The sequence below is a fragment of the Narcine bancroftii genome, chromosome 4 (assembly GCF_036971445.1).
Source record: "Narcine bancroftii isolate sNarBan1 chromosome 4, sNarBan1.hap1, whole genome shotgun sequence".
Lineage (NCBI taxonomy): Eukaryota > Metazoa > Chordata > Chondrichthyes > Torpediniformes > Narcinidae > Narcine > Narcine bancroftii.
Genome location: NC_091472.1, coordinates 29,091,022 through 29,110,109, shown reverse-complemented (window position 1 = coordinate 29,110,109; position 19,088 = coordinate 29,091,022). Strand labels below are relative to the sequence as shown.

At 41.7% G+C, this 19,088-nt stretch overlaps 1 protein-coding gene across 2 annotated transcripts in view; it reads right to left on the bottom strand.

Annotated features, from left to right (window-relative positions):
- LOC138760419 (muscarinic acetylcholine receptor M3-like) overlaps window positions 1-19,088 on the bottom strand; it is a 260,751-nt gene that overhangs the window by 139,618 nt on the left and 102,045 nt on the right. The window lies entirely within an intron of this gene.

Genomic DNA, 19,088 nt, shown 5'->3' with positions numbered 1-19,088 from the left:
GACCGTCTCCAAAGCCAGTATATCCTTCCTCAAATATGGAGACCAGAATTGGACACAGTACTCCAGGTGCGGTCTCACCAGTACCTTATACAGTTGCAACATGACCTCCCTACTCCTGAATTCAATTCCTCTAGCGATGAGGGCCAACATTCCATTTGCCTTTTTAATAACCTGCTGCACCTGCAACCTAACTTTTTGCGATTCATGCACAAGCACTCCCAAGTCCCTCTGCACAACAGCATGCTGTAGTTTTTCACCTTTCAGGGGACACAAAAGTTGGTGGACTTGTGGATAGTGGGAAAGATTGTCAAATTATAGCAGGATAGATTAATTTGCAATATGAGCTGAAAATAGCAGATGGAATTTACTCGGACCGGTGCGAGTCTAATGGAAGGGGAAACCATATAGTAAATGGCAGGACTGCTGGGAACAGAGATATACAGCGGAATAATGAATCAAGTCCTTAGTTCTGTGAAAGAGTTACTAGTTCAATAGACTGGTAAAGAAGGCATCTGATGTACTTCCATTTATTGGTTGAGGCATTGAGTAGAAAAAAAGTTTAAGACATCTTCAAGCTTTACAAAACTCTAGCATGGCTACCCTTAGAGTTTTGTATACAGGTTCTGTTTGCCACATTAAAGAGTGATGTGGAGGTTTTGGAGAGGGGGGCAAAAGAGATTCGTCTGGCTCTGCTATCATGTTAGCTACAGTATAAGAAGATATCAGACAAACTTTGGTTGTTTTTGGAGGCTGAATGGAGACAAAGTTCATGAAATTATGAAAGGTGACGGGAAGACAGATGGGCATAATCATCTTTCCTGAATAAAAATGTCAATTTATAAAGGGCATGCATTTAAGGTGAGAGGCGGAAAATTCAAAGCAGATTCGTGAGACAAGTTTTTACAAGGAGTGATGGCTCTTTAGAAAGTTCTGCCAGGGAAGGTGGTAGAAGCAGGCACAATGATAGCATTTAAGAAACATTTAGATATCAACATGAACAGGCATGAATGAAATGGAAGGATTTAGACCATGTGCAGGCAAATGGCCGGCATGCACTTCATGGGCTGAGGTGTGTATTCCTGTACAGCACTGTTCTATGCTTCTGGTCTGATTTCCTCTATAAATAGAACATTTACAAAAGATAGATTGGTTACTGGCACAGAACACAGATGCATGGCATTTCTGTTCCAATTTATACTTCCATTGATTTACCTAGTCTGATTTTGGAACTGGAAAGTAAAGGGTGTTCACCATTACACACTTAGAATCGGGCATTCACTATTATACATTTCACATAAGTGACCAAAGATGAATTTTTATTTCAATTTTGTATATAATCAAAGGTCTCTCAAATCAGTTCAGACTTTGTTCGAACAAAGGTGATTCACTATCCATTAAAAAGCCATCAATCTGCATTGAAATTATTTATTATTAATTATCAGAATATCTAGGAGGCAATAACCTGACAGTCTGATGCCTATCAACAGAAGGGACAGTGGCCTGAGCAATTATTAATAGAGTTCACTTCTGCTCAGTAGGCATCAGGGAGAAATTGTTGCATAATTCACAATCTAGAAAAACAGGATTATTCATCAAATCCCCAGTAATGCATTTCAGGTTTGCCCCACGTAAAAATATAAATTAAATCATCCATTGGTTTGCAAGACTCAGCTACTCAATATGCTTCATGTGAAATTCACACCAGGATTCAAACCTTGCCATTTTAATTTGGGATTTGCAGACTGGTTTGCCGGAACTGAGATTAGTTTTTGTGTGTGTGTGTGTGTGTGTGTGTGTGAAGTTTTCTCCTGAAAATGAACAGAACACCTTCCGGTGATTGAATTTCCAATGATTCCAAATTTTGCCCTTGACACTCAGTGAAGGGTAAAGCTTCGACTCTTCACTGTTTGCTGACAATCAACCTATTTCAGTTTGTAATGGTATCCAAAATAACCTGCAGGACATGAATCAATCTCTGGGACCTTGAGCTTCGCCTTTGGCTCCGATATAATTTGGTTGAGTGTGAAATTTCAATCGTAGATCAATGGTTGAGGCAGAAAGAGGACAGTAATTGGAAAGACTGGTGGAAGATAAGTGAAAGACTGCAGGTGCTCATTCCATCACACAGGTAGCTCAGTGAAGAGAGTGCCGAACCAAGAGGCTAGAGCACATTAAAGAAAAATTGTGTATCACTCAGTCACTGCTATTGCTTCTTCATTCTTCTTGGTTTCGTGTCACTGATGAGGTTGCCATAGTTTAATAAAATACATTAAATGATAAAATAAAAGTCACTGATTGCTACTGGCACACAGATTCCATTTCATTATGTTCTCGCTGCTCCATCACTTCTAATTTAGGATTTATTCACGGCAACAAACTATTAACCCATAAGTTTTCATCATAGGAGTGTAACATAGACATGAGAAAAATATTCCAACTCCAACAGTCAATATAATATACATGTAATTTTCATAATATAGGAGGCTATTCAGCCCATCCAGTCTATGCTCTGAGCAACTTCATTTTAAAGCTAAAATTAATAAGATTGTTTTCATGAAGAAATGTTTTTTTAAGAAATTGTCAAAGGCGTAGATTAACCATGATATTAAATAGTGGAACAGATTTAAGGCTTCAAATTGCTTGCTCCTTTTTCCTTGCAACTCCTTTGTCGCAGTGTGGTCTACATCAGATGGAATATTGCTATGTTAAAAATGAAGTATGATGGAAATTTGTCAGAATAGTATTCGGAAATTAATTAACGCTAGACTAGCGATGATTAATTATAATTTTATTCATCAGCTATATTTAATGCCGGAGAAATTAAAAAAATTTGGTCTTAGTAAGTTGGATTCTTGTTTTCGATGTGATCAGACGGCCAATACTTTTTTGCATACTGTTTGGCTTTGTGATCGATTGCAACAGTTTTGGAAAGGTATTCAATCTATTTTTAACAGTTTATATAATATCCATCTTGTATTAGATCCCGATATATTTTTATTAGGGAACATGCAATCATTAATTGATTTAGGTTTAGAGGATTATCAGATTTCCTTTATCTATTTAGCTTTAGTCATGGCTAAGAAATGTATAGCACTTACTTGGAAAGATAAAAAATATATTAACTTTAGATAAGTGGTATTTGGAGATGAAATTTTGTTTGGCTATGGAAAGGATATCTTTTTCAATGCAGGATAGGATGTCTTTTTATAAGTTAAAGTGGAATCCGTTTGCTAATTATATGCATTTAAGTTTGATTTAAATATATGTTTAAGCGTGATATTTTAGTATTGATAAAATTTCTTTTTTGTTGTTAGAATTTTTTTTGGGTTAAGTTTTATCTCTTTTTTTGTAAGTGGGTATTTTTTTTCCATATATAATATTGTTAATTTTATTAACTCTTCACTCTTTATTTGGGGGGCGGGGGGGAGGGCTGGACTAATTTTAAGTTAGATTACTAATATTGTGTTACAATTAATGGGGGGGGGGTTATTTTGTGTAGTTTTCTGTTGTAATATTGTAATCATACCATTTTAATTTTTTTTTTAATTTTTCTTTAAATGTAATTCTCTATTGTATTCATGTTATAAAATTTTAAATAAAGTCTTCAAAAAAAAAGTATGAAAAAATGCCGTCTATTATTTTGCCACCAAGGTGCGTCCAATTCTCTCCAATTCCACTTCAGGCCATGACTTGATCTATGTGTTAGGTGGGAAACTACTGAGGACATTGTGCTTTTCCCTTTCAATCTAAAGTTAAGTAATTTTACAGTTCCTTGCGCTCTAGGTAGTAGGTCAAAGTACATTTCTTCTCTTTGTTAAAATGATGGATAATTACTTCTGTGGTTTAGCGTATTTGAATCATGGCTCTTGCACTGTTACACTGCCCTTTACTTTCAGCACATACCTGTGAATTCACCCATTGGAGACTTTTCACACTGGTCCCATCAACTTATGTACAGAGAGGAAATGGTTGTTCCAGACAACTAATAATAGTGGGCAATCCCCATGGCATTGAGATGCACCTTGGCTGCCTGGACATCGAAGGAATCATCCATTTCACTTTAATAAAAAGGAAACCCCCATTTGTGTTTCTAAATGTTACATAGCTTGTTTGAATTGTGGACCACTCGCATCAGGCCACTGTGCACACATGTCCAGCATATACATTGGGTCAGAGTGCTTGGTCCTATTCCCTCTTGTGTTCCTGTGCCTGACTAATGCTGAGAGGATGGCCAGACCACATCACAATTGATCCAAATCTGCTCAGAACCCACTGGAGCATGCCGGTGCTGAAGCCTGTGGACTTAGGGCTAGTACAGCAATTGGAAATGGGATCCAGTGTCCTTGGGACAAAAGAGGAAAAATTGGTGGAAAAAGTGTAGACACAAGCACGCAAAGCAATATGAAATTGAAATAGCCGCTCTCATTTGGATCTGCAGGGATCTGTTAAGCACACTAATTATCTGAGAATAGTCAAAGAGTCACACAGGATGAATAAAGGCTGTTCATCTAACTTGCCCAGGCTGACCAAAATGTCCCACCCACATTACTCCCACCTGCCTGCTTTTGGACTCTATCCCTCTAAACCCATTCTATCCGTGTATTCGCCCAAAATTATCTTAAATATTGCAGCAGTACCTGCCTCAACAACCTCCTCTGGGAGCCCATTCTGTACACACACCACCCTCTGAGCAAAAAGGTTACCCTTCAGCTTTCAATTAAATCTCTTCCCATCACCTTAAACCTAATGTCCACTAATTATCCATTCATTTACTCTGGGCAAAGGACTCTCAGTATTCACCTAATCTATTCCTCTCATATTTTATATACCTCTATGAGATACTCTTCATCCTCCTGCACTCCAAGGGATAAAGAAAGCCCTAGCTTGCTCAACCTCTCCCATTAGCTCAGGCTCCAGAGACCTGGCAACATCTTCTCTGAAACCTCTCCAGCTTGACAACATCTTTCCTGTAGCAAGGTGACCATAACAGAATACAATGCTACAAATGGGGCCTTGCCAACATCTTTCCAAATGCAGCATGAACCTCCCATCTTCTCTATGCAGTACTTAATACTCTGACCGATGAAGGTCAATGTGCCAAAGCCTTTTGATCACCTTATATGGCTATGACTCCACTTTCAAGTTACTATGTACCTGTACTCCTGGATTTCTGTTCTACAACAGTCCCCAGATCCCAATCGCTAATAGTGTGGGCACTGCCTACATTAGACTGCTCCCCCCACACCCCCGCAAATGCAACAACTCACATTGCTGTGTGCACTAATACATCAAGACATAGTGGATAGTAGGCTTCAGATAACGTCACATAAAAATGAACACTCAATCTCATGAAAGGCTTTGTAACAGACAGCCTCATCATGAGTTACCTATTAATCACCTCTGACAGCTTTAATTTTGTCAAATTTCAGGCCAATCCGTTTATTGAAGTCATTACATGCTGGAGTTGTAATGCACCAAACATAACAACTAACCGTAAAAGATGTGGGCAGTTTTGCTGGATAATTCAGATAAGAATCGAATCTAAAATTTCTGCTAAACTGTTAAATAATTAGAAGAGTAAATCTGCTGTCATTGCTCAATTAAAGCTCAAACACAAACAAATCTTTTTAAGGCTCTTACAAATTATTCCAAGGTGCCAGAGAACTAATCTGGAAAGTTAAGCCGAAGAGGGGGAAGGCAATCTTCCCATAAGAAAAGTGGTCATGTTATTCCAGACCCAGCTCTGGTTTGCAGTTGTCTAATCTTCGGACTTCCTTTACACTGAGCTGCACTCGAGGCCATTTGGCCTCCGCAGTTTGCAGTCAGATTTAAATGAGACCCTGGAATGAATCTGGCTCAATTTTCTGAGGATGTTGGTAGGAAGAGGGAGAAATGGAGGAGACGACCTGTGAGGACGGTGACCACAGCCAGTACATGCAGTAGGCTGCTGGCGACTCGAGGCGAGGAACCTGCGGAAGTTTTGGGCGGCTGGAAACTGCTGTCAGGAGAATTGCGCCAGGCTGCAGACTGCTGGAGACTGGCTCTAACTGGCTGGAGATGTACCAGATATCGGAACAGGGATGCAAGAAAGTTCCAAGGGTGTTGAAGGGTTCCTGTCCGCGTTGGAGGTTCAGATCTGGAGCTCGGATTGCCAATGGTTTTCGCTGGACTCTGCGTGGCTGTGGGGGCTGAAAAAGTGCTGAAGGTGAATCCACAGACACTCAGTGACTCTGGGGGCGAGACTCTCTTTTGTTTATCTCTCTCTGACTGCAAGTCTATAAGAGGTACTTAGGCAATTACTGTCGGTGGTGAATCTGTATGCCTTGCAGCAGGCAAAAAGGAATTTTATGTAATATGACACTGTTTTATTATTATAATAATAAATTAAATCTTGAACTTTGAGAAAGCAGGAAAGTGAGGAATCAAAGTGAATTATTTGCCATGTAAATACATCTGGTGCATCTAAATCCCAACCTTTTGAATTTCCTCCTAGTGCTTAAAACCAACCTCTGAAGCCATGATTTTGGTCAATTTTCTAAAATTATCAACATTTGCTTTATAAATCTTTGTTTACACTTTACAATTTTATATAATTAGAAAAATAATATTTTGCGCCAAAAAATTGTCTTTAATTGTGCCATTCTTTGGCTTGGCTTCGCGGACGAAGATTTATGGAGGGGGTAAAAAGTCCACGTCAGCTGCAGGCTCGTTTGTGGCTGACCAGTCAGATGCGGGACAGGCAGACACGATTGCAGCGGTTGCAAGGGAAAATTGGTTGGTTGGGGTTGGGTGTTGGGTTTTTCCTCCTTTGCCTTTTGTCAGTGAGGTGGGCTCTGCGGTCTTCTTCAAAGGAGGCTGCTGCCCGCCAAACTGTGAGGCGCCAAGATGCACGGTTTGAGGCGTTATCAGCCCACTGGCGGTGGTCAATGTGGCAGGCACCAAGAGATTTCTTTAGGCAGTCCTTGTACCTTTTCTTTGGTGCACCTCTGTCACGGTGGCCAGTGGAGAGCTCGCCATATAATACGATCTTGGGAAGGCGATGGCCCTCCATTCTGGAGACGTGACCCATCCAGCGCAGCTGGATCTTCAGCAGCGTGGACTCGATGCTGTCGACCTCTGCCATCTCGTGTACCTCGACGTTAGGGGTGTGAGCGCTCCAATGGATGTTGAGGATGGAGCGGAGACAACGCTGGTGGAAGCGTTCTAGGAGCCGTAGGTGGTGCCGGTAGAGGACCCATGATTCGGAGCCGAACAGGAGTGTGGGTATGACAACGGCTCTGTATACGCTTATCTTTGTGAGGTTTTTCAGTTGGTTGTTTTTCCAGACTCTTTTGTGTAGTCTTCCAAAGGCGCTATTTGCCTTGGCGAGTCTGTTGACTATCTCATTGTCGATCCTTGCATCTGATGAAATGGTGCAGCCGAGATAGGTAAACTGGTTGACCGTTTTGAGTTTTGTGTGCCCGATGGAGATGTGGGGGGGCTGGTAGTCATGGTGGGGAGCTGTGCCATTAAGAGCTTCTGAAATTCAGTTCTTGTGAGTTCAATAGCACAAAGTTTTGGATGTTCATTCTAACATCATGCACCAAGTGCTTGTGATCAATTCCAAAGTTTTACATCATTTATCTTTTTCTCCACCTCATTTGTGGAGACGGAATCTCTGAAGCCTGCACCACTACTGTGTTCACTATGCAGTCATCAGTTTTTTTGTACTTTGTGAAATATTACAAAGGAAAAGAATACCAATGGGTATTTCTAACAATGGTTTTGTGTTCTCTTTCCACCGCTTCTAAAATTCAGTTGATGATGATTTCACCATTTATTCACTTAGTGTAGGGGGTCATAATAGACTGTAATGGAAGCTACTCGATGAGCAGAAGCTGGAGAAATTGAATGCTGGGAAGTAATTAAGAAAGGGGGAGATTCAAACTAGAGGACATGGTTTAAGCTTGAAGGGGGAAAATTAAAAGGGGAACATGAGGGGAAATTTCTTTACGCAGAGGGTGGTGGGGATGTGGAATGAGCTTCCGGCAGACATGGTCGAGGCGGGATCATTGGTTACATTTAAGGAAAGACTGGATCGTTACATGGATAGGAGGGGACTAGAGGGGTATGGACCGGGTGCTGGTCAGTGGGACTAGGAGGGCGGGGATTTGCTACGGCATGGACTAGTAGGGCCGAACTGGCCTGTTCTGTGCGGTTATATGGTTATAACCAAGCACACACAGTGTGTAATTGGTTTTTAACCACACCCCATAAGTTATTTTTTAAATCAGACCACATAGAAACTTTAATGGCTTGGCGACAGGCTGTTACCTCTTCTTTTAATGTCAGCAAGACCAAGAAGTTTGTTTATAGAGTTTAGGAAGGGGAACAGAGCTTACTCCGTCATTGGGACAACGGTGGAGATCAATGAAAGCTTGACGTAACATGGAGCTGCAGGACGTGCCCTGGACCAGCCATGTTAACCATGCCAAGAAGGCACACCAGCGCTCTGACTTCCTCAGGAGCCTGCGGAAATTTGGCCTGTGAGGACCTGCAACTTCCACAGATGCACCTCTGGTAGTATCATGTGGGGCATATGAACTTCCCCAGCCAAGGCAATGTGGAATGACAAGAGAATTGTGAATGCAGCTCAGGCCATCACACAAAATTCCTCTCCCTCTATTCATCTGGCCTACACCTCCCAATGCCTTTGAAAAGCAATCAAAATAGCAAAGGATCATCTTATCCTGACCCCTTTCTCCTTCCTCCCGTCGCAAAGAAGATTCAAAGACTGCTTCCTCCCCATTATTAGAAGACTAAACAAAGCTTAAACAAGTAAAGTAATGTTGCCCTTATTCCATTTGAAGTGATCTCTCACTGTAGCTCTACTTTCCGCACTGTTTTATTCTACCCTACTTATGTATAGATAGATTTTCTGGATTGCATGCAAAGCAAACTTGTTCACTGTACTTGGTTCACCATGACAATATATGCAAACTTGATAAGTGTGAATTTATTTGGTCTCTGCAAAGATCTTAGAAGGACAATTATAATTCAAACACATCTGCTTCCTCAATTGTATGAAGGAACAATTGACTCGCATTGTTCCATAACTATAAATAGAGAAGGAATTTGTTGGATAGTTCCTGGAACAGTAAATTCATGAGAAGGGAACAGTTTGTGGCAGGGAGGTATGTCAGAAATGCAAATGAAAGACACATTTCAATAAAGAAGCAGAATGTGGATCAGTAAAAGAATCTTTGGCTGTGCACAATAACCAGTTTGCTACAAGGAACACGAGAAATTGTTGAAGCAGCCCGATAGCTCAAAGCCCATCTTTCACTAAACATACTTTTCACCTGTTCATGCAAAAGAAGTTGAATGTGTAGCCTAACATGAGATGCAATATACTTTACAGTGACAGGTAAAAGGTTTCAGGATGGATTCAATATTTGGAGGACACTCTCCTACAAACCTCAGAGCTGCCACAAACAGATTTTACCTCGGGTTTCTTCCCTTAACTCAGCCCAGATTGATCAGCTGGAGAATTTCAGAAACAGCTGCATCTATCACCAATGTTTTGATGGTGTGCAAAGGTTCGGCAGCTCCACCTTCCTGCCCACCCACAACAGCAGCCGAGATGGGCACTTGATGTCTAACATGGATATTGTGGCTGCAGAGCCCGTTTCTGCATTACTCCCATCCTTGGTTAGAGATTTGTGTCATTTGTGTTGGAACTTTCCTTGACTGCCAGCAGTTCTTCTGTACCTGGCCTCTCCTCCCAGATTCAGCACAGAACTTATCACGGTCGTGTCAGTATACTGGTGATGAATCTCGGATGCAGGCCGGGGAGAATGAGAGCGTCAAGATCACCTATGTCACAGTGAGCCAATGAGATGGTCAGAGGAGTTGAGCTGGGTGGTGTTTGGGGAGTTGAAGAATGCAATGTTGTGTCTAGTGAATAATAGAAGAAAGTCGACTTCATGGTGCGCTGATAGAAACGAGTGAATGTATTCTTTATTTGTTTGTAAGCTGTGGGTAATCTGTGTCATCAAAAACCAAATACAATGTGAGTTAACAAGGCAGGTAATATCAAGTTTGGTCCAATCCAACCCCAAACCTTCCAACAATGGTACAAGATACCTCTTATATTTTCTCTGTCATCAATTAATAGCAAGACTATTTGATGCACAAGGCAAGTGGAATGCTGGGAAGAATAAACCCATTTTCTGCAAGAGTTTTCCTATTTACAGTTTATCCTTTGATACTTCTGTCGGCACCTGATCTGTGTACTGAGTACATGGACTGAATGGATTACACGCAGTAGCTGTGGCTTGGAATCAAATGGCACTGTCAGCCTCTTTGCCTGACACCTAGCCTGAATTGGCAGAAAGATCCATCAAATAAAGATATGACAGACCAAAGCCTTGTCTCCAACCCTGAGCTCCTGTTACCCCCTCCACAATGAATTCAACTAAAATGTTCTTTTTCTCTGGTATGCCCTTCACTCTGAGCATAGATACAAACATATTTATGTTAACGTACCAAGTTGTAGAGGACAGATAGTTCTGAAGTAATGGTGTGGATTTTGGGGTTACAATGTTGGTGGAACTCTTGAAGTCTTGTCACCCATAAACGTTGAAAGTGATGGCAGATTTGGGATGCATGTACTTTTGTATCTTAAACACAAATCCCAAAGTTACTATCGATGATTACTCCATGAACTTTACTATTCCATCATCTTTTATCGTACAAACAATGGAAAATCAGTTGAACTAAAGAGAATGAAGGTATTTAGATATCTGAAGATATTTGCAAATGCTGTGCAGAACCCTTAAATGATAATAAGACACCCAAGTGAATCTGAATTGATGTATTGAGGCATAACTATTGTTTGTAAACTCTCTGGCACATAACTACTATTTTTTGTATGCGATAACACCCTCACCACAATTAAACCCTGCTTTTTTCGTTAATTAATATCTTAACAGATGATTTTAAAAAGTTACTCAGAAGGTCTCATCTGCAACAAAAGGGAATCAATCATACTGGTGCGCTAAAGAGCAGAGTGGGCTTCCTCAGTGAATATTGCCAAGCAGTGCTCCTATCTACTGGGATGAAATGCTTTGAGAGGTTGGTCGTTGGCAGAATTAACTCATACCTAGGTAAAGATCAGTATCTGCAATTTTCCTATGGCCACAATTGTTCCACAGCAGATGCAATTTCACAGGCTTTCTACTCCGCTCTGGATCACCTAGACATCAGCAACATGTACTGTACAAGCATCATCTGCAGCTCAGCCTTCAACGCCATTGCACCCTCAGAACTGGTCAATAAATGCCAAACCCTGGGTCTCTGCACCTCCCTCTGCAACTGGATCCTTGACTTCTTTATCGGAATACCACAGTCAGTACGAATTGGAAACAATATCTCCTCTTCCCTGACAACCAACACAGCTGTACTTCAAGGATGAGTGCTTAGTCCCGGTGCTCTACACCCATGACTGTGTGGCTCGGTACAATTCAAATGCCATCTACAAATTTGCAGATGACACCACGGTCATCAGCAGAATCACAAATGGCATGAGGAAGTGAACAGAAATGGGACAGATCAGCTGGTTGAGTGATGTCCCAGCAACAACCTATCACTCAACATTAGCAAAATTGTTTGTGGACTTCAGGAGAACACAAACCAGTGCTCATCAAGGGGTGACCTGTGAAAAGGGTTAAGAACTTCAAATTTTTGGATGCCAGCATCTCTGAAGATCTGTTCAAAAGACTGTATCCTTTGATTCCCTGGCTAAAAACCTATCCATCTCTGCCTTCAATACACTCAAATGACTGGCCTCCACAACCACCTGTGCAAACAAATTCCATGGATTTACCACTCTCTATCTGAAGAAATTCCTCCACTTCTCTGTTCTAAGCAGATGCTCTTCAATCCTGAAGTTGTGGCCTCTTGTCCTAGACTCTCCCACCATGGGAAACAAGCTTTCTACATCTACTCTATCCATGCCTTTCAACATTCAGAATGTTTCAATGAATTCTCCCCTCATTCTCCTAAATTCCAACTGATACAGGCCAAGCGCTGTCAATTGATCTTCATATGATAACCCTTTCATTCCAGAATCATCCTTGTGAACCTCCTCTGAATCCGCTCCAACATTCTTTCTTAAACGAGAAACCCAAAACTGCTCACTATACTCCAAGTCAAGTCTCACCAGTGCCTTACAAAGCCTCAACATCACATTCCTGCTCAGATATTCTATTCCTTTTTCATCTCCGACTCAACATGCAGGTTTACCTTCAGGATATCCTGCACGAGGACTCCCAGGTCCATTTGCATCAGGGTATTTTCAGTTGTAGAAAATAGACGGCCCATTTATTTTTTCTACCAAAATATATAAATGTACATTTTCTAACATTGTATTTCATTTGCGTCTTCTCTGCTCAAACTCCTAATCTGTCTGTCCTTCTGCATCCTCCCTGTGTCCTCAACACTACCACATCTGCTGCAAACTTAACCATAAAAACCATTCATTCTATAATCTAAATCATTAATATACTACATAAAAAAGAAGCAGCCCCAACACTGACAACTGGCAGCCAGCCAGAATAGGATTCTTGTGTTCTGACTCAGCTTCCTGCTAATCACCTAATGCTCTACCCACGCTAGCATGTTTCTCGGTGTTGTACTATTTGCTCTCATCTTGCGACATCCAAATACATAACATCCATTGCACCTCCTCTACCTCGCCTGCTTGTCACTTCCTCAAAGAATTCTAATAGGCTTGTGAAGCAAGATTTTCCCTTAAGGACTTCGGCCCATCTTGTCATGTGCCTCCAACTACACAGTTTCTCCTTGTTAAATCTCAAACTGAAATCTTTCATCTTGTGATCACTGCTCCCTAATGGTTCTCTAACCACCTCTGGTGGATTATGCAACATTAATCAGGACTCATCAACAAGTTGATCTTAAAAGCCACCTTTTAAGCTTTCTGCAAATTCTCTCACTTGAGATCCAGTCCCAATCTCATTTTCCCCAGCTTTTTTGAATATTAAAATCACCAGTGATTATCATAACATTGTCCTTCTGACATAGCTTTTTGATTTCTTGTAATTTGTTGTCCACATCCTGGCTACTGTATGGAGGTCTGTATAAATGATAACTGTTTCTTTTTACCCTTGCCATTTCTTAACTCTGATCCTATGTCACCTCTTTCTAATGATTTAATGTTGTTCTTTGTCAACAGAGCCACTCTGCCCCCTCTTGTTTACCTGCCTATCCTTTCAATGCACCGTGTATCCTTGGATATTGAGCTTCCAATGACACCATTCTTCCACTTCAACTCCGTGAAGGCCAGCAAATTGTACCTGTCCTGAGGCCTCCATGTCAATACAATCACAACGAAGGCTCACAGCGGCTCTACTTCATGAGGAGTTTGAAGTGTTTTGGAATGTCACAAAGACGCTTGCAAATTTCAACAGGTGTATTCTGGAGAGCATTCTGCACAGGACAGCAAAAGACTACAGAGCATTGTGAACTCTGCCAATGCTATCATGGGCACCAGTCTTCATTCCATTGACGACATCTACAAGAGGCGGTATCCTAGGAAAACAAACTCTATCCTCAAGGACCATCACCACCCAGGCCATACCCTCTTCTCACTAAGCAAATACAGGAGATTGACACCCAGCAGCACAAAATAGCTTTCCCCTCTGCCACCTGAACAGACAATGAACCACAGATATTACTTCATTTTCTCTTCTTTTATTTATCTATCTATTTATTTATTTTCTAGATGTAGTGGCTTTGAAAGGGGATCCAAACATATGGTGCAGAGAATAATGGGAGCAACCAAATATCTAACTTCCTGAAGATGTCCAAGATAGGCAACAATGACCCTTTGGCTGAGTTACCTTAATGAGGCAGATCAAACAGCTACAAAAAGATATTTTGATTAATCTCTATCAAATTATGAATGCATGCATTTAGTTGTTTTGTTTTTTTATAAAATACCTGCTTGGCTGCAGTAAATTAGAGTTTCAGTTCAAAGAAACAGTACATTGTACAATGTACAGTGCCCTCCATAATATTTGGGGAAAAGATACTATTCATTTATTTGCCCTTGAGCTCCACAGTTTTAAATTTGTAATCAAACAATTCAGATGTAATTAAAATGCATATTTCAGATTTTATTTCACTATTATATGTGTCATGTTGGTTTGACCATGTAGAAATTACATAACTTTTTATACATTGTCCCCTCATTTCAGGGCACCATAATGTTTGGGACATGTGGCTTCACAGACATTTGTGATTACTTGGGTATGTTTAATTGGGTAAGTATAAGAGAGCTAGGCTTGCTTCTAAGTTTCTCTTTTCATTTTTATATATTGTCAATGTGGGCACTGAATCACGGTGCGAAATGAAGAGTTGTAGCTGAGTTGAGCTCAAATAGACAACGACGGTTTACTATTAGACCTGCACACTTTTTAAAACGCCGGACTCCTAGCGATCTCTTTGCCATGCATAGCTGAAGGTGATGTCATCACGCTGCCCAAGGCAGAGCCTGCTTGATTTCTTGCCTGGCAGGCAAGCTGCCACTTGCCACACCACCCCCCACCCCCAAGAACAGGCTTCCAGAGGCCAATCTGAGAAGTGCATCAAAAAAACATCATCTCTAGGCAGCTGGGACGATGGGGTGAGGCTGACCTGTGAACACATCGCAAAGGAGAGTTGTTCCTTTAGGTCCAAAGGCAATACCCTCAAGGCACAGACTAATGACTGCAGTTTTGTACTCTGAAATCTTGTTGTTGCGCATCAGCAAGTGCCATATAGTCAACCCCAAGAGATGGGGATCGCAATCCCTGAATGCAGGAGCGGGACAGTGCATCTGCTACCATATGACTCTTACCAGAGGTGTACTTAATCCTTGTGGTGAACTCAGATACATAAGAGAGGTGGTACTGCTAAGATGCTGACTATGGATCTGACACTTTTGTGAATGCAAACATTAGTGGTTTGTGGTTCGTGAATACTGTGAAGTCCTTGCCCTCCATGAAATAGCAGAAGTGTCGAACTACCAGGTACAGGCCAGTACCTCCCTATCGAAAGCACTATATTTTGTCCCCAGGGGTATTCCTATGAAAGAATGCACGAGGCTTCCAGTGTCAATTGATGCTCTGCTCCGATACTCCGCCCACTGCTGAATCTGATGTGTCCACTGTTAATGTAGTCGGCATGTCCATTCATGGGTGAACCAGCAGGATTGGGCATTTTTTTGTGTTCTTGAACCCTGTTGTGGCCTCCTCTGTCCATTCCAGGTTCTTGGCTTTTATGGTCATGAGGTCGAACAGAGGGTTCATGATCTGGGCTGCGGGTGGAAGAAAGCGACGGTAGAAATCAACCATTCCTACAAACTCCTGTAGGCCTTTGACTGTGAGCAGTTTTGCGAATTTGAGGATGGCCTCCACTTTGACTGGTAATGGGATGACACCCTGGCTACTGATCTGATGACCAAAAAAAGTCGATTGACGTCAGACCGAATTTGTACTTTGTGGGGTTTATTGTCTTGTAGGTGGCAGCAGAGTAAATGCAGGTGCTGAAGGTGCTTTTTGTGGGAGTAGCTGGCGATTAGTATGTTGTCCAAGTACACAAAGAGAAAGTCCATTCCTCACACTTTCACATCCATAAGCTGTTGGAATGTCTGCGCATTATTGTTAAGGCCAAATGGCAAACGCAGAAACTCAAAGAGACCAGAAGGTATTATGATGGCAGTTTTGGGTATGTCTTGTAGGTTCACCAGGATCTGATGATATCTTTGTACCAAATCAATCTTCGAGAATACCATGGCTCCCTGGCGATTTGCAGTAAAGTCCTGTATATGAGGCACAGGGTAGCGGGCTAGTTTCCCTGTAATCCCCACACCATCTCCAGTCTCCTGCAGCCTTGTGTACCATGTGAAATGGGGAAGCCCACAGGCTGTTGGATCTGCACATGATCCCCATTTCCTCCATCTTGAGAAATTCTTGTTTGGCCAGGCACAGCTTGTTGGGCGGTAGTCGGCAGGCTCAGGCATGAAGCAGAGGTCTATTCGACAGGATATGATGTGTGATGCCATGGTTAGGTGCAGCCGTGGAGAACTGTGGAGCAATGATGTCCGTGAACTCCACAAGAACCTTGGGAAATTTATCAGTGGAGTACACTACTGAGTCCAAATGTGGGGCGGGTAGTTTGGCTTCTCCTAGGTGGAAAGATTGAAAGGTTTTTGTATCCACCAGCCTGTGCTCCTTTAAATCTACCAGCAGCTAGTGAGCTCTGATAAAGTCTGCTCCAAGCATTGGCTGAGAGACTGCAGCCAGTTTGAACCTTCAGGAGAATTTGTTGCCACAAAACTGCAAGGGTGTGGTTCATGTACCATACATGTGAATCGTACTGCCATGAGGACTAGGCCCGCACACCTGGTACAGGCATTATAGCTGGTCAGGGGAAGACAATCATTTCAGCTCCTGTGTTGACCAGAAACTTGACTCTGGAGAGTTCATCCCATATATAAAGCAAGCTGTAACCATGGCCAGCCACCATAGCCATTAGAGATGACTGCCCCTGGCATTTCCCAGAAATACACATGGTGGTCAGCAACGGAGCACTCCAGAACCCCATCATTTGGTGATAAAAACACCAAGAGTGTGTGTTGGTGACTTTTTTATTTGGGGTTGTTTGTTTCCTCATCACTGATGCGTGTAGAGCCTGGGCCTTTGGGTGTGACACAGCACTAATTTCAGTGGGGCATCCGTCCTGCTGCTTCCCGTGCCACAGAGCATCTGCACAGGCAGCTCCTGCACAGTGGTCTGCAAAGTCCTCAGCAACCAACGTGAAGCAGATATCCTCTGACGTCTGCTCTAAGAATATTTGCTCAAAGAACAAGCAAAATTTATGACCATTTGCCAATGCAAACATTTCGGTCATTAGCTCTGACAGGGCGCGGTCACCCAAGCCATCCATATGCAGGAGCCATGCAGCTTGCTCATGTCAGGAGAGACTGTATATGCGGAGAAGTAGGTCTTTAAGAGCCAGATACCTTCCGTGATCTGGTGGATCTTGGAGAAAGTCGACGACTTGACCTGATGTTGATTTGTCCAGAACACAGGCAGTTTGAAGGAAATTGCTGAGTTGTCCATTTTGCGTCCAAAAGCCCTTTGGACTCATCAGGGTCACCAATATGGTTACTGTATCATAATGCGAAATGAAGAGTCGTAGTCAAGTTGCGTTCAAATGGAAAACAACAGTTTACTGCTGGGCCTGCACATTTTTTAAAACCCCTGACTCCCAGCCACCCCTGTGCCATGCATAGCCGAAGGTGACATCATCGCGCTGTCCGAGACGGTTTGATTTCCTGGCAGGTGAGATGCCACATTAATATATTAAAAGCTTCTAAGGTTTTAATCACTTTTGGAGTCTGTAATTGCCATTTTTCAACATGAGGACCAGAGCTGGGCCAATAAAAGTCAAATAAGCCATTATGAGGCTGAAAAACAAGAGTAAAACAGCTAGGGACATCGCCCAAACCTTAGGATGACCAAAATCAACTGTTTGGAACATCATTAAGAAGAAACAGAGCTCAGTAATAGTGAAGGGACTGATATTCCAAGGAAGACCTGACAGCTGATGACAGAAGAATTCTCATCACATTGAGGAAAAATCCCCAAACATACGTCTGACAGAACTGAAACACTCTTCAGGAGGTGAGTATATGTCAAAGACTACTGTCTGCACAAGACTTCATGAACAGAAATAAGCAGGGTACATTACAAAATGCAACTGAGGAAAAGGTGGTCTACTTTGGATCTTGGGCTGGTCCTTTTTACCTCCATACTTTGCCCTTGCCATCACTCTGATACAGGTTAATCTTGATCTCATCTGTCCCACAAGTTCTTTTCCTAGAATTCTGCAGCCTCTTTTAAAAACCTCTTGACAAACTGTTTTCTGAGGCAAACTAGTAATAGAGAAAATGGATTATGGAAAGAATTACAAATCATAGAAAGACTGAGAAACTCAAAACCATTGGATGCTTAGAAAGGAAATGGGAACAACAATTCATGCAATTTGGACATGTGAGAAAGTGAAAAAATTTTGGGAAGATCTAAACCAGATATTAAATAAAATCACAAAAAGCAATATACCAAAAAAACCCAGAGATCTTCCTCCTAAGTAACATAAAAAACAAAGAATTTGGACTCGATTTGGATGGAGCACAAAAAGATTTGTTATGATAGCCCTAGCTGTAGCAAAAAAATGTATTATGTCAACCTAGAAATTAGAAGATAACTTGAGAATACAACAATGGCATATAGAAATGAATAAATGTATTCCATTAGAAAAAATAACCTATAATTTAAGAAATAACATTACAATATTTGAACAAATATGGGAGCCATACATGAAACACAATAGAGAAAACCTACCGTGGACATCTACCACCTAAAATGACAGAAGGAGAAGAGAATGAAAAGAACTGACTCAGTGGAATTTCTTGTTTATTTTTATTGAGTGACAACATTGTTTGACCGGTTTAATGTATCTTATATTCTGAACTTTAAATAAATGGGAGGGGAGGTGAGGGAGGGAGGGAGGGGAGAAGGGAAGGGGGGAGAAAACGACACTGTATATATTTAAGAAGGAAAATGTATGTATCTTGATCAATATGGTTTATAGTGTGAAAAATAAAAAAAGAAATAAAAAAATTCTGAAGGAGGATGTGTGCACTGCTGTTTATTCGTTGGCTCTGTTGAGATTTCAATCATTTTGCTCTCTCTCTTTAGCTCCCTATCGTTCTCTGCTTGTAAGACTTGTGCATTGCTCCATGAAAAGATGCCTCAGTGTGGGAGAAATAATTTCATGCTCCGGTAACTTCTTGAGCAGAGACATTTATCCTCATCTCTCACTCAGCATCGCTCCAAATGTATAACCTCCTCAGGGCTACTGAAGGCAAGTAAAGCCATGGAAAGTGTTCAGGAGGAGTGTGCGGGCAGGTGGGATAGATCAATCATGATCCTACCACTAAGCACAAACCAGTTCCTCCCACCCCCCATCCCGAGTAGATG